Genomic DNA, 26,268 nt, shown 5'->3' with positions numbered 1-26,268 from the left:
TTAAAAAGTCAAAGCTGATTTATTTTTCTTTCATTGGTAATAGTAACAACTGTGACAGATCTGGGGTTTATGAACATGAACAGAAACAGACTCCAATGAACATGATTGAGTCCTGGATGTGATTCACAGCAAGATCCAATCACTGTCGTTACTCGTGAACTTGCTTGTGTCTCAGCAGGTTAGATATCCGAATGAATCCCTTCCCACACTCGGAGCAGGTGAACGGTCTCTCCCCAGTGTGAATTCGCTGATGCATAGTGAGTTCAGATGATCGTCTGAACCCATTCCCGCAGTGAGAGCACCCGAATGGTCTCTCGTCAGTGTGAACACGTTGATGGAATACCAGATCCCAGGTCCTTTTGTAACATTTCCCGCAGTCTGGACATTTAAAAGGTCTCTCATCAGTGTGAACTCGCTGATGGGACATCAGTTCCCCAGAACCTTTAAAGCTCTTCCCACAGTTCTGACATTTAAACGGTCTCTTGTCCGTGTGAACTTGCTGGTGTCTCAACAGGTTGGATGAATCAGTGAATCCTTTTCCACACTCGGAGCAGGTGAATGTCTTCTCCCAAGTGTGAACTCGCTGGTGTTTCGATAGGTTGGATAAATCATTGAATCCTTTCCCACATGTGGAGCAGGTGAATGGCCTCTCCCCAGAGTGAATTCGCTGATGTCTCAGCAGGCTAGATAAATGAGCGAATTCCCTCCCGCACTCGGAGCAGTTGAATGGTTTATCACCAGTGTGAATTCTCTGGTGTGCCAGCAAGTTGGATGACTGAGTGAATCCCTTCCCACACGTGGAGCAGGTGAATGGTCTCTCCCCGGTGTGAGTGCATCGATGAGTTTCCAGCTCAGATGGGGAACGAAATGCCTCCTCGCAGTCCCCACATTTCCACCGTTTCTTCCCACTGTGAACGTGTTTGTGCCTCCTCAGGCCTGACGATTGACTGAAGCCTTGTCCACCCACAGAGCACCTGTACGGTTTCTCCCCAGTATAATTGGTGCTTTTTTCTTCCATGTTCAAACTCGATGATATTCAGGGCAGGATAAATTGGACAACTGTCAGCTCCCAATGTGGTTTGAGTTTCCTGACTGCAAATCCTCCCCGTCTAATGCCCTGTGAAACTGATTTAAAACAGAAAAACAGTGAGAGAGACCCCACAAAAACACAAAGGCAGCTTGTGAAATTGAGCTGAATGAATCTGGTCATTTATGGGGCCGGCACTGGGAAAAAGTGACCATGAAAACTGCTGGATTGTCAGAAAAACCCAGCTGATTCACTGATATCCTTCAGTGATGATGTGGAGATGGCGGCGTTGGACTGGGGTGAGCAAAGTAAGAATTCACCTGAGGAAGGAGCAGTGCTCCGAAAGTTAGTGATTTGAAACAAACCTGTTGGACTTTAACCTGGTGTTGTAAGACTTCTTACTGTCCTTCAGTGAAGGGAACCTGCCCCTCCCCCGCCTCCTCTGTCTGGGCCTACACAAGACTCTGGCCTCTATGGGGGGAGGGGAGTGAGGGAGGATTGGGAGCAGAAGCAAGAGAGGGATTTTATATTTGTACAAATCAATCAGGACTTTACCAGAATCTCCCAAACCCTCAACCATCATCTCCTTGAAGGAGCAGTGTGTCAGGTGTGTGTGAACACGAACACCATCACCTCCACGCTCTCCAAGTCACACACCGTCCTGATTTGTCCAACATCCAGTACTGAATGAGCACAATTTTCCTCCATTTACAGATCGGAGAGACTGAAGCCGCTGTCTTCAGTCCCAGGTGGTGAGTTACTTGTAGCCGCAGTATTTATATGACTAGCTCAGTTCAGTTTCTCGACAATTTGGAAAATTGGATACAAAATGGGTTAAATGGCAGAATGCAGAGTGTGATGGTCGAAGGCTGTTTTTGTGACTGGAAGCCTGTGTCCAGTGGTGGACCAGAGGAATCGGTGCTGTTTGTGCTGTACATTAATGATCTGGGTGTGAATGTGGGAGGCATGATCAGTAAGTTTGCAGATGACATGAAAATTGTCGGTGTGGTAAACAGTGAGGAGGAAACCTCAGATTACAGGATGATATAGATAGGCGGGCTGGTTAGATGAGCAGAATAGAGGCAAATGGAATTTAACCCTGAAAGTATGAGGCCATGCATTTTGGGAGGACTAACAAGGCAAGGGAATACAGAGACGTGGTTGAGGGAGGAACAGGATTGGCAGCTGTCCAAGGTATAGAATCATCAGGTGATAAAGGCGGAGATGTAAAAGACGATGTGAGCTGCAATATTGATCAAGGAGCCAATTACTGCAGTGAGGAAGGATGATATCTTAGCAGACACCTCAACTGAGGCCATCCGGGTGGAACACAAGAACAAAAAGGGGACAATCATGTTTCCGGGAGTGCGTCATAGGTCCCCAAAACAAACAGTGAGGGAGAGGTGGAAGAGCAGATATGTAGGCAAATCCCAGAGAAGTGTAAAATAATAGGGTATTAATAGTCAGGGAAATGGTAGAGGTATCAGTGGTTGTGACCATAACTGGTAAGGTTTCAGGTAGTTATGGAAAAGGAAAAGACTTCACTGGAAATAAAGGTTCTGAATTGGGTGAAGGCTGATTTCAATGTGATACAACAAGATCTGACCAAAGCAAACTGGCAGCAGCTACTTACAGGGAAATCTTATACAGCAGTGGGCGTCATTCAGAAAGGAAATAGAGAGAGTACAGGGCCAACATGCTCTCATAAAGGTAAAGGCTGGGACCAAAATGTCCAGAGTACCCTGGGGGTCAAGGGATACACCGAATTGGATCAGGAAAAAAAGGAAGGCAGGAGACCCAAGACAGTGGATGCCCGAGGAGTGTGGAAAGTGCAGAGGAGTACTTAAAAAAATAAATTCGGAGAGCAAAGAGGTGACATGGAAAACGCTGGCGGACAAAATAAAGGAGAATTCCAAAGTGTTTTAGAAGTATATTAAGGGCAAGAGGGTAACCAGGGAAAGAGAAGGGCCCATTAAGGACCAAAGTGGTAATGTGTGTGTGGCGCCGGAAGATGAGGGTGAGATTTTAAATTAGTATTTTGCATCTGTGTTCACTGCGGAGAAGGACGATGTAGATATTGAAATCAGGGAGAGGCACTGTGATGTAATTGAACAGATTAGCACAGAGAGGGAGGAAGAGTTAGTGTTTTAGCGGGCATAAAAGTGAGTCATACAACAATGGTAGGGAATATATAGGAAAGAATTCTGAGGGACAGAATTAATCTCCACTTGGAGAGGCAAGGATTAATCAAGGATAGTCATCATGGCTTTGTCAGAGGGCGATCATGTTTAACAAATTTGATTGAATGTTTTGAGGAGGTGACTAGGTGTGTAGATGACATAGTCTATATGGACGTCCTCTCTAGGAGACTGGTGAAGAAGCCCATGGAATCCAGAGCAATTCGGCAAATTGGACCCAAAATTGGTTGAGGGGCAGAGGGTTGAAGGTTGTTTTTGTGACTGGATCACTGTGTCCAATGGTGTACTGTTCTGATCAGTGCTGGGTCCCTTGCTGTTTGTACTGTACATTAATGATCTGGATGTGAATGTGGGAGGTATGATCAGTAAGTTTGCAGATGGCACGGAAATTGGTTGTGTGGTAAATAGCAAGGAGGCAAACCTTAGAATACAGGACGATATAGTCGGGCTGGTTAGATGGGTAGAACAGTAGCAAATGGAATTTCACTCTGAAAAGTGTGATGTGATGCATTTTGCGAGGAGGAACAAGATAAGGATGTACACACTGAACGGTAGGGCACGAGGAAGCACAGAGGACCAGAGGGACCTGAAGGCAGCAGAACAGGTGGAGAAGGGAGTTAAGAAGGCTTTATTGTCTCTATTAGCTGAGATTGAGAATATAAGAGCAGGGACGTTATGATGGAGCTGTATAAAACACTGGTTGGGCCACAGCTAGAGAACTGTGTGCAGTTCTGGTCGCCACAGGATAGGCACTATAGAGGAGATTTATCAGGATGTTGCCGGGGCTGGAGTGTTTCAGTTATGAGGAGCGGCTGGATAGACTGGGGTTGTTTTCCTGAGAGCAGCAAGGCTGAGGGGGAACTGATTGAGGTGTAAAAAAATTATGAAGGACATGGTACTTGCTAGAGTGGTAGTGGGAGGTGGGGGGGTTTAAACTAATATGGCATGGGGATGGGAACCTATGTAAGGATTCAGAGCAGAGAGAAATCAAGAACAAGGGAAAAGACAGAACAAAAAATGAGAAAAGAGATGGGCAGATAAATCAAGGGCCAGAATCAGATAAGAACACAGTAAAAAAATAGTAGGGAGGGGCAGCACGGTGGCACAGTGGGTTAGCCCTGCAGCCTCACAGCGCCAAGATCCCAGGTTCAATCCCGGCTCTGGGTCACTGTCCGTATGGAGTTTGCACATTCTCCCCGTGTTTGCGTGGGTTTCGCCCTCACAACCCAAAGATGTGCAGGCTAGGTGGATTGGCCACGCTAAATTGCCCCTTAATTGGAAAAAATGAATTGGGTACACTAAATTTATAAAAAAACAAACAGCAGGGACCGGTCAAGGAATGTTTACGGTTTTGTACCTGAATGCTCGGAGCACTGGAAATAAAATGGATGAATTAGTTGCGCAGATAGATGTGAAGGACTATGTACAGTTAGGATTACAGAGACATGGCTCCAAGGTGACCAAGGATGGGAACTAAACATTGAGGGCTATTCAGTTTTTAGGAAGGACAGGCAGAAAGGAAAAGGTGGTGCAGTTGTATAATTGATTAAAGAAGATATTGATATCATATTGAGGGAAGATATTAGCACCGATAGTGTGGAATCTGTATGGATCGAGTTAAGAAACACCAAGGGGCAAAAAGTATTCATGGGGTGGTATACAGACCACCAAACTGCACTGATAATGTTGAAATAGCATTAAACAGGAAATCAGAGATGCATGTGATCAGGGAACATCTGTGATTATGGGTGACTTCATTCTGCATATTGATTTGGCTAATCAAACTGGTAGCAATGCGATGGAGGAGCATTTCCTGGAATGTTTAAGGGATGGTTTTCTCGACCAATATGTCGAGGAACCAACGAGAGAGCACTGTCAAGGCCAAGATCGATGGATTTTTAATCAGTTGGGGAATGAAGGGTTACAGAGAGAAGGCAGGAAAGAGGAAGACATTTTACTCAGTGAGGGGTAAAACCTGAACTCAATGCTTACACTCAAAGGGAAACAATATTCAACTCCTGGTGAATCAAACGATGCAGCCAGACTGAAATGTGAGATTTGGTTTGAATTTCCCATCTGCAAATCATCTTCAAATATCCTGTAAAATAAATTTACAAAAGCCATCACTGTCAGTCCAAAAATGAAATTCAGAAGACAAATATTTCTCTTGGTTGGAGTTTTGTATGTTTAAATCCTCCCCTTGTAATCCCCTGTAAAAGGAGTTTCCAAAATCTATCACTGTCAGTCGAGGATAGAAATTCACTACATTTTCTCCTCCTGCTGACAATGCATGCTTCCTGCTGCACTTTGCCCCTTGTCATCATCATCAGCAGTCCCTTGACTCAAGGATGACATATCCTCATGGTCGTGTTTTTCTGCTATGGATCTCCATGTGACTGAACTGTGACCACAGATCTTTGGACACACTCCAATCGCTGGCCCGCTATACAGCCCCACCGCTCCACGCCAGCCACACAGTATAAATTTGACCCTATTTCCAGTTCTCTAGCTTTGACAAAGAGCCATCCAGACTCAACATTAGCTCCCTTCTCTCTCCACAGATGCTGTCAGATGTGCTGAGATTGTCCTGTATTTTCTGTTTTTGTTTCAGATTCCAGCATCCGCAGTAAAATGCTTTTAACTCCATGAGGTAGTCAGATCTGGACAGCAGGATTTGCTTCCTCTTGCTTCTGCATTTTCCTCGTCAATGAGACATTGGGACTAAAGGCGAATACTGTGTCTCCATTCTGAACAATGGGTAGCAAGCTCCTCCCAGTCGTTGAAACATTGCCCCCTACAAAGATGGCGACCACACATGCGCATTGCCCCAATTACGATGGCCGCCGTCAACACGCCCAATCAGTGGGAGCCCCATACAAATGGGGGAAGAGGGGGTTGATGGGTTCTTTTTTAGGATTTGCGGTTTGCACAACATATTTAGAAAGCCGCTTAGCCCACCCACTGGGTCCTTTGCTCCCTCTGAACAGCCGCACCGATTGAGGATCGGAGAAACAAACATCTGACCAGCGCCATTACGCACACTGCGCATTCCCATCTCCCAGCATAGTCCCGCCCCTTCATCGCTCTGATTGGTTGGAGGTCCAGCCGCTCCCTTTCGGTCTTCCAGCTCTTCCCCGCCTCCTATTGGTCCAGATCTGCAGTCAATCACTTCCCGGCAACTTGAAGCATGCGCAGTGTTGCTGCTGGATCTGGACAACAGTGCGAAGGCCCATTGGCAAAGAATTTAGAGCATGCGCAGTGTGAATGTTGCCTCGACCCTGGTTTGAGGGCTTGGTTGACATGATCAAAAGTATGGTTGCAAAATTTGCTGTTGCTGTAAAGGTATGGAGGAAGATAAGTTGTGAGTGACCATAAGGAGTCTGTAAAGGGTGCAGATAGGCAAAATAAGTGAGCAACAATTTGGCAATTTGAGCATAGTGTGGGGAAATGTGAACCTGTCCACTTTGGCAGGAAGAATAGAAAAGCAACATTGGATTGAATTCATTTATTGTCACGCGTAACGAGGTACAGTGAAAAATATTGCTCTGTGCACAGCTCAGGCAGATCATTCCATACATGAAAAGAAAATACATAGGGCAAACATAAAATACACAATGTAGAATTTATAGACACAGACATCGGGTGAAGCATACTCATTCAGAAAGCTGTGTGAAGAGAATGTAAAAGAGAAAGGTTAGTCATAGTGTTAGTATTAGAATTAACTTTTAAGAGATTAGTATGATTATCGGAGATGTAAGAAGAGGATCTGTGAGAGAGCTCGCAGAGAGTCGCCCCGTTCCGGCGCCATCTTGCATTGCTTATTTAAATGCACAGAGATTGCAGCTCCGAGGTACAGAGGGATCGAGGTGTACTGGTGCATGAATCAGGACCAGTTACTCTGCAGATACAGTACACGATTGGGAAGGTAAAGGGAATGTTGCTGTTTATTGCAAGGGGAAAGTACTGCAGTTGTACAGAACAAAGAACAAAGAAATGTACAGCACAGGAACAGGCCCTTCGGCCCTCCAAGCCCATGCCGACCATGCTGCCCGACTAAACTACAATCTTCTACACTTCCTGGGTCCGTATCCCTCTATTCCCACCCGATTCATGTATTTGTCAAGATGCCCCTTAAATGTCACTCGTCCCTGCTTCCACCACCTCCTCCGGTAGCGAGTTCCAGGCACCCACTACCCTATCCAAAGTACTCTGTACGATTTTGGTCTCCTTATTTAAGAAAGGACATAATTTCATTTGAAACTGGTCAGAAAAGGTTCACTTGACTGGATGAGGGGGTTATCATAGGAGGAAAACTTGGACAGGCTGTGCCTGTATCCACTTGAGTTTGAAAGAATGAGAGAGGATCTGATTGAAACATATGGGGCTGGATTCTCCCATTCTGGGATTATATCCCCACGCCGGCATGGGAACGGTGGTGTAAAACGGCTACCGATTCCCTGTTTTGCTGGGGGCTAGCATGTCGGCTGCGTAGAGCACCCGGCTCTAGCTGCAAATATGCCCTGGAGAATTGCCGGGTATGTGGCCGCACATGTGCACGGCGACGGCCTGAGCGGCCGCGCCGCGCTACACGGCAGAGGCCACTCGTGGACCCGGCCTGCAAAATAATGCCCCCCCCTTTGGCTGGCTCGCATGCCCCGGACCACCCCCACAGTGCCCCCAGCCCCTAATAACCCCCTGCCCACGGATCAGCCCTCCCCCGACTGTGGCGGCGCTGGACTGAGTCCGCAGCCGGCTTGCCGAGTTCTCGACAGGATGGGACCACACGCGACCCACACCATCGGGAACTTGGCTGGTCGGGGGCGGAGCATCAGGAGGCCATCGATACATGGCGCGCGCGGCGTACCATTGTGATTTAAACAGTGATTGATAAATGTTCAGCATAACTTACCTGCTTTAAAAAAAATTCATTTAGAGTACCCAACTCATTTTTACCAATTAAGGGGCAATTTAGCGTGGCCAATCCACCTACCATGCACATCTTGGGTTGTGGGGGAATAACCCACGCAGACACGGGGAGAATGTGCAAACTCCACACGGACAGTGACCCAGAGCTGGGATCGAACCTGGGACCTGAGCACCGTGAGGCAGAAGTGCTAACCACTGTGCCACCGTGCTGCCCACCTTACCTGCTTTTAACTGAACGACTCTACTGGAAGGCTACATGTTATCCGTGTCTGCGTGGGTTTCTTCCGCGTGTTCCGATTTCCTTCCAAAAGTCCCAAAAGATGTGCTTCTTAGGTGAATTAGACATTCTGAATTCTTCCTCAGTGTACCCGGACAGGCGCCGGTATGTGGCGACGAGGGGATTTTCACAGTAACTTCATTGCAGTGTTAATGTAAGCCGACTTGTGACACTAATAAAGATTATTATTAATATCCACCTTGTTAATGAGCAATCAATTTTTAACTCTCTTTATTTCTTTAATATTAATCAATGTAGGCGGGCTGTGGTGTAACCCTGTGTTTGGAGTTTGTCTCATGGTGGTAACATGGAACATCAAGGTGATAGAAGAACCCAGACCGTGGATATCTGAAGAACTGCATTGTGGGCTCAAAGTGCAAAGTATGATGGACAATTTAGTCAAGTCACAGCCTTGCCAGAATTAGCAATGGCTGCAAAATGAGTTGAATTGTGCAGGAGAACCAGCCTCAACCTGTGAGAAAGATGTGTTTGTTTGACGTGATAAAGGTGGTTGTAGCAGTCTGGGGATTGATCACTGTGTCGGAGGTTACAAAGTGGAGTCAGGCTGGCTTGATTCGTTCAGACATCACCTTGTAAGAGGCCCAGGACATAGGAACAAGGGAGAAGGCAATGATGTCATTGAAAACCAATTAAATGGGCTACAAACAGGTCTTACCTAATATTTTTTATTCCTTCACGGAAATCAAAGTCCACATCCCGTTAATGAATAAAACAAAAGTGTGTGCCTCTGTCTAAGTCACCATTTATTGCCCATCCCTAATTGCCCTTGAGAAGGTGGTGGTGAGCTGACTTCTTGAACTGCTGCAGTCCCTATGGTGTCACCCACAGTGCGGTTAGGGAGGAAGTACCAGGATTCTGACCCAGGGACCGTGAAGGAATGGAGATATATTTCCACAGCAAGATGGTGAGTATTACAATCCCAGTGATGTAATAACTGGATGGGAAGATCCCAGAATGGAACCCTGGCTTAAAAGACTAACTTTGTTTAGAAAATGTCGAGGAACAGAGTCACAGGATTGGCAATTAGCTTTCAACAAAAACAAACATTTATTAAGCATAAAAAGTCTGTCTATGATACAATATTCCTTCACTCCTACTTATCTTCACAAACGTGCATAGTTTTGAAGGACAACACAGGTTACTACATATATTTTGCTATAATGTTCTCAGTGGACACACAGTCCCTTTAAACCCATAGGTTGACCATGATCAGGCAGCACCGCCCCCCCCCCCTCCATTCTGAAACCAAGTGGCAGGTGCAATTCAATCCATCTGTGGATTCCTCCTCAATTTCCCCCCAGATGATTGTCACAAATGTTTCCAACCTCGACTTTCAAACAGATACGCTTTAAAAACTTCTTCCAAATCAATGCTTTCTCTCAGCTGCTTCCACCAAAGATCCACCTCCAGATGTTCTAACTATCCTTTCAAACAAGGCTTCCTCTCTGCTGTTGTAGCAGGTTTTCCTGCCTCCAGGTTTTCCAACTCTCTGTTCGGCATTCCTTTGTCTTGACTTGCAACATGCATCGAAAGTCTACACAACTCAGGTACTCAGTCCCCAACAGAATATTATTGCTTCAAAAATTGGAAGTAAAGACACCAAACCTTACGTTGCTTCAGATATGGGGCTTGTCCGCAGCCAACCTCATCAGCTCTTCTCTTCCCAGGTCTTACTTTCATTTCCATGAACAATAGCCTGTTCCAAAGACAGTTCCTCTGTGCTCCTTCTCACTTCAATATTCCTGGAGCTTTTCCATTCCCTGTTTTATAGATCTAGTTCCCCTCGAGCTTGCTTTCGTGCACATTACTCCATTCTATTGCTCTCCTGCTTCTAGCAGAGCTGAGAGCTGTTCACTCTCTCACTTCCTCGCCCCAAATGCGATTAATTCACGTAAAACTTCCCTCAAAAAGGCTTCCACCTAAAGGGTGCTGCTCCTGGTTGCTGAGCAACAATTCATTATTTCTCCAACCTGATGTTTACTTTTCATGCAGCAAACTCCCCAGTTCAATAGGAACAGTTTGAACTGAAACCTTCCCCACCGGCACATGCAAACAACTTTGTTTCAACATGAATCCAACCAGAGTTGAATTCTACTCTTCCTACACAGAAATACTAAATCAAACCCACTGTAATCTATACTCAATTTTAATATTTAACAACACAAATAAAGATCACTTAAAACTACCTCTGTTTTCCTGACATGAGTGACTTGGAGGTGAATTCCCAGGTGGAGGTGTTCTCGTGTATCTGCTGTCCTTGTATTTCTACCTTCTAATTGGGTGGCACGGTAGCACAGTGGTTAGCACTGTTGCTTCACAGCGCCAGGGTCCCAGGTTCGATTCCCGTCTTGGGTCACTGTGCGGAATCTGCACGTTCTCCCTGTGTCTGCGTGGGTTTCCTTCTGGTGGTCCAGTTTCCTCCCACAAGTCCGGAACGATGTGCTGTCCAGTGAATTGAACATTCTGAATTCTCCCTCAGTACCCGAACAGTCACCGGAATGCGGCGACTAGGGGATTTTCACAGTAACTTCATTGCAGTGTTAATGTAAGCCTACTTGGGACACTAATAAAGATTTTGATCATTAATTAGCAGATGTTGTGAGTTTGGAAGGTGCTGCCAAAGGAGCCTTGGAGAGTTTCTGCAGCACATCTTGTCGATGGTACACGCAGCTACTATTGTGCATCAGTGATGAGGGCAGTGAATGTGGAAAGATGCCAATCAAGCGGGTTGATTTGTTATGAGTTGTGCCAAGCTTCTTGAGTGTAGTTGGAGCTGCACTCACCCAGGCAAGTGGAGAGTATTCCTTCACACTCCTGACTTCTTCCTTGTAGATGCCGGACAGGCTTTGAGGAGTCAGGAGGTGAGATAGTCACCACAGGATTGCTAGCCTGTGACCTGCTCTTGCAGCCATAGTATTTATGTGGCTAGTCCAGTTCAGCTTCTGATTAATGGTAACCTCCAAGGTGTGGTGGGGGATTCAGCCATTGAATGTCAAGGGGTAATGGTCAGATATTCTTTTGTTGGAGATTCGATTGGATTTATTGTCACGTGTACTGAGGTACAGTGAAAAGTATTGTTCTGCGTACAGTCCAGACAGATCTTTTCACAGATGGAAAAAACATAGGGCATACAAAACGAAAGGTAAATCTCAATTTAGAAAAAGGAAATAGAGACACTGGAGAAGGTGCAACAAATGTTTACAAGAATAATATTTAACCCTCAGGAAAGGTTACGGCGTGAACGGCGCGGCGAGCGGCTGTGGGAGAGGTGGGTGGCCGCCATGTGCACCCCCCACAGCCGGCTGCCCTGCGCCTGGCCCAGTGAGCCGCAGAGTCTGGACGCACTGCCTCCCGTCCTGGGCGCCATCTCCCTGCCCCCCGGCATCATCATCATGACCGCCCTGCACTCGCCTGCCGCCACTCTGGCTGCCATGGCGGACCGCCCTGCTGGACTGCACCGCCCTACCTCAGCAGGCCCCGCCCACCGCTGCCGCGAGCCAGCCAGCCAAGAAGAAGAGGAAAGGGTGCGGGCCAAGCGCACCCTGCAGGAGGCTCATCAACTGCGGCGAGTGCAGCAACTGCCGGAACCGCAAAACCGGCCACCGGATCAGCAAGCTGCGGAAGTGTGAAGAGCTGAAGAAAAAGCCAGATTCTTCACCAGAGAAGGTAATCGTCCCTGGTGGAGGAGAAGCTTTCAGGTGGTTCTTCTGAGAGAAACTGAGGAGCTACTCATGGAACGCCATTTGCCTGAATAATGGAGAAGGAGTTCTGCACGTGTTCCTGACGCAAGACGCCAGTACTATGCCAATGGTTCCTTTTCGTTATTGTGGACATTGTCTTTCTTTTAAGCATCGTTGGTTTTATGTGAAAACTACGTGTTGGTATTATTAGGGATGAATTGTATACAAAAATGCAACTTGCACCGCGTGATGGAGAGCACTGGACAATCATTATAAACTATTATGTACGCAAAAAAAAAAGGATACCGCATTAGGGAGCTGGAGCTGGATGAACTTCAAATCATTCGGGAGGCAGAGGTGGTCATGGATAGAAGCTTCAGGGATGTAGTTGCTCCGAAGAATAAAGATAGATGGGTGACGGTGAGAGGGGCTGGGAGGAAGCAGTCAGTACAGGGATCCCCTGTGGTCGTTCCCCTTAGTAACACGTATACCACTTTGGATACTGTTGGGGGGGGGGGGGGGGACTTACCAGGGGTAAGCCATGGGGTACAGGTCTCTGGCACAGAGACTGTCCCTGTTGCTCAGAAGGGCAGGGGGGAAGAGGAGCAGAGCATTAGTCATTGGAGACTCCATAGTTAGGGGGACAGATAGGAGATTCTGTGGGAACGAGAGAGACTCGCGGTTGGTGTGTTGCCTCCCAGGTGCCATGGTCCGTGATGTCTCTGATTGTGATTCTTAAGGGGGAGGGGGATGTCTCTGATCGTGATTCTTAAGCCCCAAGTCGTGGTCCACATAGGTACCAACGATATAGGTAGGAAAGATGGAAGGCAGGAATTCAGGGAGGAAGGGTGGAAACTTAGATCTAGGACAAACAGAGTTATTATCTCTGGGTTGTTACCCGTGCCACGTGCTAGCGAGACGATGAATAGGGAGAGAGAGGAGTTGAACACGTGGCGACAGGGATGGTGCAGGAGGGAGGGTTTCAGATTTCTGGGTAATTGGGGCTCATTCTGGGGTCGGTGGGACCTCTACAAACGGGATGGTCTACACCTGGACCAGAGGGGTACCAATATCCTGGGGGGGAAATTTGCTAATGACCTTCGGGAGGGTTTAAACTAGTTCAGCAGGGGCTTGGAAACCTGAATTGTAGCTCCAGTATACAGGAGGTTGAGTGTAGTGAGGTCATGAGTAAGGTTTCAAAGTTGCAGGAGTGTACCGGCAGGCAGGAAGGTGGTTTAAAGTGTGTCTTCTTCAATGCCAGGAGCATCCGGAATAAGGTGGGTGAACTTGCGGCATGGGTTGGTACATGGGACTTCGATGTTGTGACCATTTCGGAGACATGGATAGAGCAGAGACAGGAACGGTTGTTGCAGGTGCCAGGGTTTAGATATTTCAGTAAGCTCAGGAAAGGTGGTAAAAGAGGAGGGAAGGGTGGCACTGTTCGTCAAGAACAGTATTACGGTTGCAGAAAGGACGTTTGATGAGGACTCGTCTACTGAGGTAGTATGGGCTGAGGTTAGAAACAGGAAAGGAGCGGTCACCCTGTTAGGGGTTTTCTATAGGCCTCTGAAAAGTTCCAGAGATGTAGAGGAAAGGATTGCAAAGATGCTTCTGGATAGGAGCGAAAGCAACAGGGTAGTTGTTATGGGGGACTTTAACTTTCCAAATATTGACTGGAAACGCTATGGTTCGAGTACTTTAGATGGGTTCGTTTTTGTCCAATGTGTGCAGGAGGGTTACCTGACACAGTATGTAGATAGGCCAACGAGAGGCGAGGCCATTTTGGATTTGGTACTGGAAAGGTGTTAGATTTGGAGGTAGGTGTGCACTTTGGTGATAGTGACCACAATTCGATTACGTTTACTTTAGTGCTGGAAAGGGATAGGTATATACCGCAGGGCAAGAGTTATATCTGGGGGAAAGGCAATTATGATGCGATGAGGCAAGACTTAGGATGCATCGGATGGAGAGGAAAACTGCAGGGGATGGGCACAATGGAAATGTGGAGCTTGTTCAAGGAACAGCTACTGCGTGTCCTTGATAAGTATGTACCTGTCAGGCAGGGAGGAAGTGGTCGAGCAAGGGAACCGTGGTTTACTAAAGCAGTCGAAACACTTGTCAAGAGGAAGTAGGAGGCTTGTGTAAAGATGAGACATGAAGGTTCAGTTAGGGCACTCGAGAGTTACAAGCTAGCTAGGAAGGACCTAAAGAGAGAGCTAAGAAGAGCCAGGAGGGGACATGAGAAGTCTTTGGCAGGTAGGATCAAGGATAACCCTAAAGCTTTCTATAGATAGGTCAGGAATAAAACAATGATTCGGGTAAGAGTAGGGCCAGTCAAGGACAGTAGCGGGATGTTGTGCGTGGTGTCCGAGGAGATAGGAGAGGTGCTAAATGAATATTTTTCGTCAGTATTCACACAGGAAAAAGATAGTGTTGTCGAGGAGAATACGGAGATTCAGGCTACTAGACTAGAAGGGCTTGAGGTTCATAAGGAGGAGGTGTTAGCAATTCTGGAAAGTGTGAAAATAGCTAAGTCCCCTGGGCCAGATGGGATTTATCCTAGGATTCTCTGGGAAGCTAGGGAGGAGATTGTTGAGCCTTTGGCTTTGATCTTTAAGTCATCTTTGTCTACAGGAATAGTGCCAGAAGACTGGAGGATAGCGAATGTTGTTCCCTTGTTCAAGAAGGGAAGTAGAGACAACCCCGGTAACTATAGACCAGTGAGCCTTACTTCTGTTTTGGGCAAAATCTTGGAAAGGCTTATAAGAAATAGGATGTATAATCATCTGGAAAGGAATAATTTGATTAGAGATAGTCAACACGGTTTTGTGAATGGTAGGTCGTGCCTCACAAACCTTATTGAGTTCTTTGAGAAGGTGACCAAACAGGTGGATGAGGGTAAAGCAGTTGATGTGGTGTATATGGATTTCATTAAAGCGTTTGATAAGGTTCCCCACGGTAGGCTACTGCAGAAAATACGGAGGCATGGGATTCAGGGTGATTTAGCATTTTGGATCAGAAATTGGCTAGCTGGAAGAAGACAAAGGGTAGTGGTTGATGGGAAATGTTCAGACTGGAGTTACTAGTGGTGTACCACAAGGATCTGTTTTGGGGCCACTGCTGTTTGTCATTTTTATAAATGACCTGGAGGAGGGCGTAGAAGGATGGGTGAGTAAATTTCCAGATGACACTAAAGTCGGTGGAGTTGCGGACAGTGCGGAAGGATGTCACAAATTACAGAGGGACATAGATAAGCTGCAGCGCTGGGCTGAGAGGTGGCAAATGGAGTTTAATGCAGAAAAGTGTGAGGTGATTCATTTTGGAAGGATTAACAGGAAGACAGAGTACTGGGCTAATGGTAAGATTCTTGGCAGTGTGGATGAGCAGAGAGACCTCGGTGTCCATGTACATAGATCCCTGAAAGTTGCCACCCAGGTTGAGAGGGTTGTTAAGAAGGTGTATGGCATGTTAGCTTTTATTGGTAGAGGGATTGAGTTTCGGAGCCATGAGGTCATGTTGCCACTGTACAAAACTCTGGTGCAATTCTGGTCGCCGCATTATAAGAAGGATGTGGAAGCATTGGAAAGGGTGCAGAGGAGATTTACCAGAATGTTGCCTGGTATGGAGGGAAGATCTTATGAGGAAAGGCTGAGGGACTTGAGGCTGTTTTCGTTAGAGAGAAGAAGGTTAAGAGGTGACTTAATTGAGGCATACAAGATGACCAGAGGATTGGATAGGGTGGACAGTGAGAGATTTTTTTCCTCGGATGGTGATGTCTAGCACGAGGGGACATAGCTTTAAATTGAGGGGAGATAGATATAAGACAGATGTCAGAGGTAGGTTCTTTACTCAGAGAGTAGTAAGGGCGTGGAATGCCCTGCCTGCAACAGTAGCGGACTCGCCAACACTAATAGACATATGGATGATAAGAGAATAGTGTAGATGGGCTTTAGAGTGGTTTCACAGGTCGGCGCAACATCGAGGGCCGAAGGGCCTGTACTGCGCTGTAATGTTCGATGTTCTATGTTACGGCTGCCTTTCACTGGAAAGGGGACCACTGAAGGGTGATCTGATGGGAGTCTTTAAGATGATGCAAGCATTCAATAATTTCAGTAGAAACCTCTTTAACCTAGGGCAGCACTGTGGCGCAGTGGTTAGCACTGCTGCCTCATGGCGCCGAGGTCCCAGGTTCGATCCCGGCTCTGGGTCACTATCCGTGTGGAGTTTGCACATTCTCCCCTTGTTCGCGTGGGTTTTGCCCCCAGAACCCAAAGATGGGCAGGGTAGGTGGATTGGCCACGCTAAATTACCCCTTAAGTGGGAAAAATGAATTGGGTACTCTAAATTAAAAAAAAAAAGAGGTTGAGATGAACAGCGTGAATACATTGAAGGGGAAACTGGATACATACATGAGGGACAAAGGAAAAAAAGGAGATGCTCATGGGGGAGATGAAGCGGGGTGGGTGGAGGCTCATGTGGAGCTAAATACTGATACAGATCAATTGAGCCGACTGGCCTGGCCCTGTGCTGTAGACTCAATGGAACAGAGAGAAATATATTAATTTTAGATCTACCTGTAGTTTTAGTAACACTATTTACTGTCCAGGATAAAATAAATGTCCTTCAGCAGCTTTTGAGAATCATTTCAGTGGAAATGTGCTCTCCCAGGCTCAGCATCAGGCCACTGGAAGCAAAGTTTGACACTAGCCAGTCCAGCAGAAAGAAACCCTCCAACTCTCCCACTTCAGCAAGTGTCAGAATGAACATGGTTCAGTCCTGGATGTAATTAACAGCAGCAAAAACAGCAGAATCTAATCCCTGTCATCACTTATTGACTTGCTGGTGTCTCAGCACGCGGGATGACTGAGTAAATCCCTTTGTGAACTTTCTGGTGTGTCTGTTGGTGGGATGACTGAATGAATCTCTTCCCACACTCAGAGCAGATGAATGGCCTCTCCCCGGTGTGAACTTGCTGGTGACTCTGCAGATCGGATGAAAGAGCAAATCCCTTCCCACACTCAGAGCAACTGAATGGTCTCTCCCTGGTGTGAATGCATTGGTGTGCCTGCAGGTTGGCTGAACAAATAAATCCCTTCCCACACTCTGCAGGAGAATGGCCTCTCCCCAGTGTGAACTTGCTGGTGATTCTGCAGGTCCGATAATTGAATGAAACCCCTCCCACACTCAGGACAGATGAATGTCCTCTCCCTGGTGTTAACCTCTCCCGGTGTGACACTAGTGAGATGATTGAATAAACCGCTTCCCACACTCGGAGCAGGTGAAAGGCCTCTCTCTGCTGCAAACCCCCTGATGTGATGCTAGGTGGGATGATTGAATAAAACGGATTCCCTGATGTGTCACTGGAGTGAGGATTGAATAAAACACTTCCCACACTTGGAGCAGTTCAACGGCCTAGTGTGGGATGACTGAGTGAAACCCTTTCCACACTCGGGGCAGGTGAACGGTCACTCCCTGGTGTGAACCTGTTGGTGATTCAGAAGGTCAGATGAATGATTAAATTATTTCCCACACTTAGAGCAGGTGAACAGCTTCTCCCCGGTGTGAACCTGCTGGTGTGTCAGCAGGTAGGATGACTGAGTGAATCCCTTCCCACACACACAGCATGTGTACAGTCTCTCCCTCGCTGTAAATGGTGTGATATTTCTGCAGTCTATTTAATTGGTTAAAGCCCTTTCCACAGTCAGTGCAATGGACACTCTCACTCAGATCTGTGTTTCTTAGTGCCTTTCCAGTCATACTGATGTGACGGCCAAAACAGACAATTTATCCTTCGAGATTCAGAGACTGATGGCATTCAGGTTCTGGTAGTTCTGGTCATTCGAGTGACGCTGTTAAGGCTTGATGCATTTTGAGATTTCTGGCTGCAAATCCTCCCCTTCTGACATCCTGGAAAAGGAGTTTACAAAAGTCTTCACAAAGTACAGGACAGAAATTCAGAGCAGACAATGCTAGTTTCTGTATAATATTCCTCTTCCTTTCCCCTGAATCGGTTATCTCCATCCCACACATTCTTCCCGCACTCTCACTATGATTGTAAATGTATAAGTTAGTTACAGCATTATATCTCAAGACTAGAAATAATTAGCACTTTATTACTTAACCCTAAATACTCTATTTAATATGTACCATAATTACAAAACTGGGCATATCTGTGTCCTACATTGATTTACTATCCCCTAGGCGCAGCATGAACAAACAAAGAACAAAGAAATGTACAGCACAGGAACAGGCCCTTCGGCCCTCCAAGCCCGTGCCGACCATGCTGCCCGACTAAACTACAATCTTCTACACTTCCTGGGTCCGTATCCCTCTATTCCCATCCTATTCATGTATTTGTCAAGATGCCCCTTAAATGTCACTATCGTCCCTGCTTCCACCACCTCCTCTGGTAGCGAGTTCCAGGCACCCACTACCCTCTGCGTAAAAAAACTTGCCTCGTACATCTACTCTAAACCTTGCCCCTCTCACCTTAAACCTATGCCCCCTAGTAATTGACCCCTCTACCCTGGGGAAAAGCCTCTGACTATCCACTCTGTCTATGCCCCTCATAATTTTGTATACCTCTATCAGGTCTCCCCTCAACCTCCTTCGTTCCAGTGAGAACAAACCGAGTTTATTCAACCGCTCCTCATCGCTAATGCCCTCCATACCAGGCAACATGGTGGTGCAATGTTAGCACTGCTGCCTCACAGTGCCGAGGACCCAGGTTCAATCCCAGCCCCGGGTCACTGTCTGTGTTGGGTTTGCATATTCTCCCCGTGTCTGCGTGGGTTTCGCCACCACAACCCAAAACAAAGTGCAGGGTAGATGAATTGGCCATGCTAAATTGTCCTTTAATTGGAAAAAAAAGAATTGCGCCTCCTAAATTTAAAAAAAATTACTGTCCCCTTAAACATCAGCCATCTGTGTGGATGCCAGCCCTTGTGAACATTAGGAAAGAGACCATCCTTTTCGCCAGGCAAATAGATGTGTCAAGCTGAGGGAGAGAGACCTGGCCCAACCTTCCCAGAGTCTGCACCTTCCCTGGATTCACTTCCTTTCCCTTCAGTTCCTGCAAGCCACAATTTAACCCCAGAATGAATAAATGGAAAGGGGGAGAAAAGACAGTGTTTCACTCACAGATTTGGAGACATGAGGAGGTTTACTCTTCTGTGAAGCTCAATCTGAATGCACCCAAAGCCGTGCTCTGATTGGCTGGACGAATAAAGTTCTTCCGATCCCCCGACAATTTCCATTGGATGATGCCCCGCACGAAGACAATGGGAAAGGGGAAGGTACGGCTGGGAGACACTTTAATGACTCCAAATCACACTCAATGTTGACCAATAGAAAGCGCAAACCGTCGCACATGCGCAACCCTTCTTACGGTGAACATCCGCATTTCAGGCCGCACATCTGCGTGCTTCCCCACCAATCAGTTTTTTCCAATATCCTGAAGTGACCTTATTTTTATCGTGAGTTAACTGAAGTGTGTTCCTCACCTCTCATTATCTAAATTTCCATTTACCATTTTTCTGTCCACCTGACCCAGTCCATGGCTTCCTCCCTCATTGTCTAAAACACATCAGCACCTTTTGTATAATCCTGGTGCATACATTTAAGTCTAAATCATTGATAAATACCGGAAAACTGTGACGCCCCACTGGAAACAGACGTCCAGGCATCATTCAGCCCTGGATGTGACCAACAGCAGCGACAACAGCTGAATCCAAACCCTGCTGTTGCCTGTGAACCTGCTGATGTTTGACTGAGTGAATCTCCTCCCACACACGGAGCAGTTAAACAGCCTCTCCCCAGTATCGCTCCCACGGTAGCACAGTGGCTAGCACTGTTGCCTCACAGCACCAGGGTCCCAGGTTTGATTCCCGGCTTGGGTCACTGTCTGTGCGGAGTCTACGCGTTGTCCCAGTGTCTGTGTGGGTTTCCTCTGGGTGCTCCGGTTTCCCTCCACAGTCCAAAGATGTGAGGTTAGATGGGTTGGCCATGCTAAATTGCCCTTAGTGTCCAAAAAGGTGAAGTGGGGTTATGGGTTAGGTTGGAGGTATGGGCTTAAGTCGGGTGCTCTTTGCAAGGGCCGGTGCACTCGATGGGCCAAATGCTCTCCTTCTGCACTGTAAATGCTATGATTCTGTTTCCGTGTGAACTCGCTGGTGTTTCAGCAGATTTGATTTACTTTTAAATCTGTTTTCACAGTCAGAACATTTAAAAGATTTCTGATCAGTGTGAACAAGTTGGTGTCTAGTCAGGTGGGATGACTCAGTAAATTTCTTGTCACACACGGGGCAGGTGAACGGTCTCTGTCCAGTGTGAACTCGCTGGTCTCAGAAGCTGGGATGAACAAGTGAATCTCTTTTCACACACGGAGCAGGTGAACGGCCTCCCCCAGTGTGAGTGCGTTGATGTGTCAGTAAATTCTTTTTACTTTTAAAGCTCTTCTCACAGTCAGCACATTTAAAAGGTCTCTGATCAATATGAACAAGTTGATGGCTCAGGAGGAGTGATGACTGAGTGAATCCCTCCCCACACACACAGCAGGCAAATGGCCTCTCCCCTTTGTGAGTGCTTTGGTGTCTCAGTAAATACTGTTTACTTTTAAAGCTTGTCTCACAGTCAGCACATTTAAAAGGTCTCTGATCAGTATGAACAAGTTGGTGTCTCAGGAGGATTGATGACAGAGTGAATCCCTTCCCACACACGGAGCAGGTGAATGGCCTCTCTCCAGTGTGAGTGCGTTGATGTGTCAGTAAATCATATCTGCTTTTAAAGCTCTTCTCACAGTCAGCACATTTAAAAGGTTTCTGATCAGTATGAACAAGTTGGTGTGTCAGGAGGTGTGATGACCGAGTGAATCCCTTCCCACACACGAAGCAGGTGAACGGCCTTTCCCCAGTGTGAATACGTCGATGAGTTTCCAATTCAGACGGGGAATTGAATCCCATCCCACAGTCCCCACATTTCCACTGTTTCTCCATGGTTATCGACAAGTTATCAGGTGTAGGTGGGATGCAGATTTGACGTCACTATCAGATCAGCCGTGATGTTAGTAAATGGTGGAACATGCTCACGGGGCTGAATGTCCTATTGCTGCTTCTTGATTCCTTTGGTGCGAATGTCCTTATGTCTCTCCAACTTGGATCATCAGTTGAAGCCACAGTACGGTGTCTCCCTGATGAAAATGCTGCAATTTAATTTCAGGCTGTGTGATTGGTTAAAGCTCAGTTCCAGCTAACTGTGGAAAATTACTTCGATGTCTGTGTCTCGGTGCTTTTCCAATCACAGTGATTTTTGACATTTTTTCAGAAAGACAAAACAGACAAACATTTCTCCTTCCACGTTGAAAGGCCGATCCTGATGAATCAAGTAACTCTGTCAGATCTCGACACGATGTTTGCATCTGCAAATATTCTGTAAAAGGAGATTACATTGAATTACTGTGAATATATAAGACACAAACAGGCCATTCTGTCACTGATTCTGCTGCTGTCCATACTCGGCACACATCTCCGACTGTCCCCCGATTTCACCTCAGCTGTTCAGCTGATTTTCGATTCCATTTCTTCCTTTTGAAAACATCTCAGCACTTTCCTCAGCTCATTTCCATGGTAATGAATAACACATTCTAAACCTGTGATGAATAAATTTGTCAGTATTGCCCCCTTTGATTTTTTTCGTAACTATCTTGTATTTATGACTTGTTCTTTATTATGGTCACTCTCTCACATTGCTTCTCTCGAAACTACTGATAATTTTAAAGATTTCTATCAGGCTACTGTTTAATTTGTTGTTTTTGATAGAAAAAAGGCCCCACTCCATTTAATTTTTCCTGAGAGTTGTCATCTCTCATTTTACAAAGTCATCACTGCCAATACAGGATAGAAATCGCAAAGAAACAAACCTTTCTGTTGGGTTCAGTTTGTTGTGTGTAAATTCTCCAATTCTAACCCCTGTAAAAGGAGTTTATAAAAGCCATCACTGTCAGTCCAGGATAGAAATTCTGAACAGGCAATTCTAGTTTCTCTGGAACATTTGTTCCTCTCTTGTTCCCCCAAAGCTGTAAATCCCCGTCTCACACACTCTCCCTCCTCCCTGGGCTGAAATCCAAACCCATCTCACCATCTGCACCATTTCTTTCCTCCACTTCCAGTTTTCTCCCTCCCTCTCCTGTGCCTGGGTTCAGTTCTCCAGCTCCTGTCTGCAGACTGACAATAAAATCAATGGGTCTTATTGGGGGGTTGGGGCCTCCAGCGGGTGTTTGTGAATCCTCCCCGCCCACCTGCCAGGGTTTCCTTCCTTGCCAGAGATCAGAGTCCTCATTGATTTGAGTGCAAAGTGTAAGCTCTTATTTATTATCCCCCCTCCCCCATCCTCTGATGTGAACCATCCTCCAGTGTCTGAAGCAGGATGGTGCCCGTTAACCTGGGCCTGTTTCCGGGAGGGAGAAGCCCCGCAACTGCAAACCAGGGAGCTGACAATGATTGTGAAGGGTTTGCTCCAGCTCACAATGCCTGGGGACTGATTGACGGCAGGTTCGGGCCAATAGGAAGAGGGACGGTGCTGAAGGACCGAACGAGAGCAGCTGGTCCTCCAGCCACTCAGAGTGAATGGGAGGCAGAGCAAAGCCGGTGCTCTCGCTTTCTGCGCATGCGCCCGGCCACATTCTTCGTCCATCCGGGCCTGTCTCGAGGAAAAGCCTGAGCAGCTTTCACCGGTTCAACTGCCGTATCGGAGCATCGTGTTCGGGGCTTCGGGCTACACGGAGTGTTTATGAAGCCTCCCGACGCACCCGCCAGCTCCATCCCCCCCCTGAGGACTCACCGAACGGGATGTGACCGGCTGAGGATTTCCACCCGATCGCCTTAATCCTGAACTGTCATCGGCACTGCGCATGCTCCAGTTCATGTGTGAGACCGGGACTCAGCCCCGCCCCTCATTCAGTCCGATTGGTTGGAGGACCAGCTGCTCCCCTCGGGCCTCCAGATCCGCCCATCTCTTGCAATTGGTCCAGAGCTGCAGTCAATCACCACCCGGGCATTGTGAACTGGAGCATGCGCAGTGCCGATGATGCACCAGGTTAGGAAGTTTCACTGAAACCCAGTGGAGACTCCAAACCCTAACAGGAAGTTTCCGGGCTCGGGTTTACATCGAGCTCGATGGAGACAGCTGCGGCCTGCTCCCGGTGACAGGCCTGAGTTAACGGCCGCTGTCTTTATAGAGGCTGCAAACCCGCAGGAGGCAAAACATCAGAGATAGAGTTTGTTGTGAAACCAATGGGTTTTTATAAAACAGGAGGTCAGGGTTACAGTCAACAACAACAACTTCTATTTTCATAACACCTTTAACATCATAAGTCATCCCAGTCAACCTCACAGGAACATTATAAAACAAAGTGAGACCCAGACACAAAAGGAGATATTAGGGCAGGTGACCAAAAACTTGGTCAAAGAGGTGAGTTTTAAAGAGTCTGAAAGGAGGTGAGTGAGGTGGAGACGGGGAGGTTTCGGGAGGGAATTCAGTGCTTGGGGCCGAAGGAACTTAAAACCATGGCGGAGTAATTAGAATCGGGGGTGCACAGGAGTTCAGGATCAGAGCTCTGCAGATATCTCAGGGGGTTGTGGAGCTGGAGGAGATACAGACACAGGGAGAGATGAGGCCATGGAGGGATTTGAAAACAAGGGTGAGAATTGACTGGGAGCGAATGCAAGTCTCGGAGCACAGGGATCATAGGGGGAAGAAACTTGCTGTGAATTAAGACATGGGTAGCAGACTTTTGGATGGCTTTAAGTTCACAGAGGTAGAATGTGGGAGAGCAGCCAGGTGTGTAATGGAATTGTCGAATCGGGAGGTGACAATGGCATAACCGAGGTTTCAGCCCCAGACGCACAGACACAGGAGAGAGGCTGGATAATGTAACGTAGGTGGAAACATGAAGTCTTAGTGATAGCACAGGCAGGAGTCCAAAGATGTGCAGGTTATGTGGATTGGCCATGCTAAATTACCTTAGTGTCCAAAAAGGTTAAGTGGGGTTACAGACATAGGGTGGAGATGTCGGTTTAGGTAGGATTCTCTTTCCAAGAGCCGGTGCAGACTCGAAGGGCTGATGAGGAGCGGTTGAATAAACTTGGTTTGTTCTCACTGGAACGACGAAGGTTGAGGGGCGACCTGATAGAGGTCTACAAAATTATGTGGGGCACAGACAGAGTGGATAGTCAGAGGCTTTTCCCCAGGCTAGAGGGGTCAATTACTGGGGAGCATAGGTTTAAGGTGCGAGGGGCAAGGTTTAGAGTAGATGTACGAGGCAAGTTTTTTACACAGAGGGTAGTGGGTGCCTGGAACTCGCTACCGGAGGAGGTGGTGGAAGCAGGGACGATAGTGACATTTAAGGGGCATCTTGACAAATACATGAATAGGATGGGAATAGTGGGATATGGACCCAGGAAGTGTAGAAGATTGTAGTTTAGTCGGGTAGCATGGTCCACACAGACTTGGAGGGCCGAAGGGCCTGTTCCTGTGCTGTACATTTCTTTGTTCTTTGTTGTGTTCTGTGTGAGGACCAAGCTTCACTTAATTGTCAAATGGGAAACAGACAAAGACACTGATTCCATGGAGATACCGTTGAAACCGTGGGGTCTGATTTTCGCTTAGGGGTTTCCAAAATGCGAGAGGTCCCGGGTTCATTTCCCGGACGAGCTCTGTAAAGTGCTTGACTGGGGAGGTGATGGTGTAGTGGTATTGTCACTGGATGAGTAATTCTGAGACCCAGCACAATTCTCTGAGAATGCAGGTTCAAACCCCACCACGGCAGATGCTTCATGGTGGCTTGTATTTGAACTTGGATCCAATAAATCAGGGGTAGCACACTGGTTAGCACAGTTGTTTCACAGCTCCACTGTCCCAGGTTCGATTCCCACTTGGGCCACAGTCTGTGCTGAGTCTGCATGCTCTCCTCGTGTCTGCGTGGGTTTACTCCGGTTGCTCTGGTTTTCCACCAGTCCAAAGATGTGCAGGTTCGGTGGAGTGGCCATGCTAAATTGCTCTTAGTGTCCAAAAGTGTTAAGTGGGGTTACTGGGTTATGGGGATAGGGTGGAGGTGTGGGCTTGACATGGGTGCTCTTTCCAAGGGCCAGTGCAGACTCGATGTGCTGAATGGCCTGTTCTGCACTGTAAATTATATGATTGTGGAAGTTGGATGTTAAACAGTTCAGTGAGAATTGGGTCAAAGGAGCAAAGGGTCAATCTCACAGACAAGATGAGCGCTGAGAGAGCATGATGGGAGACAGCAGGAAAAGAGGTGAAAGATGTGAGTTCAGAATTTGGACAAGAAAGGTCTTCAAGGCAGTTTCACTGAGTGGTTTAGTGGAAGAGGAGCTGTAGAATCAGCTGATTGGATTGTTTCAATGGGTGAGGTTTTCCAGTCCTTCCTGTTGGCTGGATCGTCCAGTCCAACAGATCTCTCGGTCTGCTGTTCCGGTTCATTGGATGTCTCATTGGGTTCGCTGTCGACCTCTTGGGGTCTGTGGAAAAACTCCCCGTGCCCCATTTGCTTGATGAATTCCCTGGAGCGGAGAAACTACGACATCTTCTTCGCAGCCTTCAACACGTCATCGATGAAGACGAACATCTTGCCATGTCCATCAACAATGCTTGCCTCCAAGAAACCGCGCAACCTCAAACAGACCATTGATTGCAGCATACTACGCAGCATTCAGAACAGCGATCATGACACCACACAACCCTGCCATGGCAACCTCTGCAAGATGTGCCAGATCATCAACATGGGTACCACCATTATGCGTGAGAACACGTTTAATGGTGCGACTCGGCCAACGTTATCTACTTCATACTCTGCAGCAAAGGATGTCCCGAGGCGTGGTACATTGGCGAGACTATGCAGACGCTGTGACAACGGACGAACGGACATCACGCAACAATCGCCAGGCAGGAATGTTCCCTTTCAGTCGGGGAACACTTCAGCAGTCAAGGGCATTCAGCCTCTGATCTTCGGGTAAGCCTTCGGCCTTCAGGACAGGCGACAACACTGAATGGCCGAGCAGAAACTGATAGCCAAGTTCCGCACACATGAGTACGGCCTCAACTGGGACCCTGGATTCATGTCGCATT

General features: G+C 47.2%; 3 long non-coding RNA genes across 3 annotated transcripts in view; 1 reads left to right on the top strand and 2 right to left on the bottom strand.

Annotated features, from left to right (window-relative positions):
* LOC140421774 (uncharacterized) lies at window positions 1-6,305 on the bottom strand. The gene is made up of 3 exons (XR_011947060.1): window positions 6,184-6,305; window positions 5,218-5,323; window positions 1-1,125 (listed from the first exon to the last, which is right to left on the bottom strand). It is a non-coding gene; the product is annotated as an uncharacterized lncRNA (long non-coding RNA).
* A 198-nt stretch (window positions 6,306-6,503) lies between these two features.
* LOC140421785 (uncharacterized) overlaps window positions 6,504-26,268 on the top strand; it is a 36,045-nt gene continuing 16,280 nt past the window's right edge. The window contains exons 1-2 of the long non-coding RNA XR_011947071.1: window positions 6,504-6,567; window positions 8,687-9,353. This is a non-coding gene — a long non-coding RNA (uncharacterized lncRNA). The remainder of the gene's footprint in view (window positions 6,568-8,686; window positions 9,354-26,268) is intronic.
* LOC140421781 (uncharacterized) lies at window positions 15,406-23,069 on the bottom strand. The gene is made up of 3 exons (XR_011947067.1): window positions 22,966-23,069; window positions 19,270-21,555; window positions 15,406-18,036 (listed from the first exon to the last, which is right to left on the bottom strand). It is a non-coding gene; the product is annotated as an uncharacterized lncRNA (long non-coding RNA).

This window comes from Scyliorhinus torazame, chromosome 5, assembly GCF_047496885.1.
Source record: "Scyliorhinus torazame isolate Kashiwa2021f chromosome 5, sScyTor2.1, whole genome shotgun sequence".
NCBI classification, from domain to species: Eukaryota; Metazoa; Chordata; class Chondrichthyes; order Carcharhiniformes; family Scyliorhinidae; genus Scyliorhinus; species Scyliorhinus torazame.
This window is presented reverse-complemented; position numbering and strand designations above follow the sequence as displayed.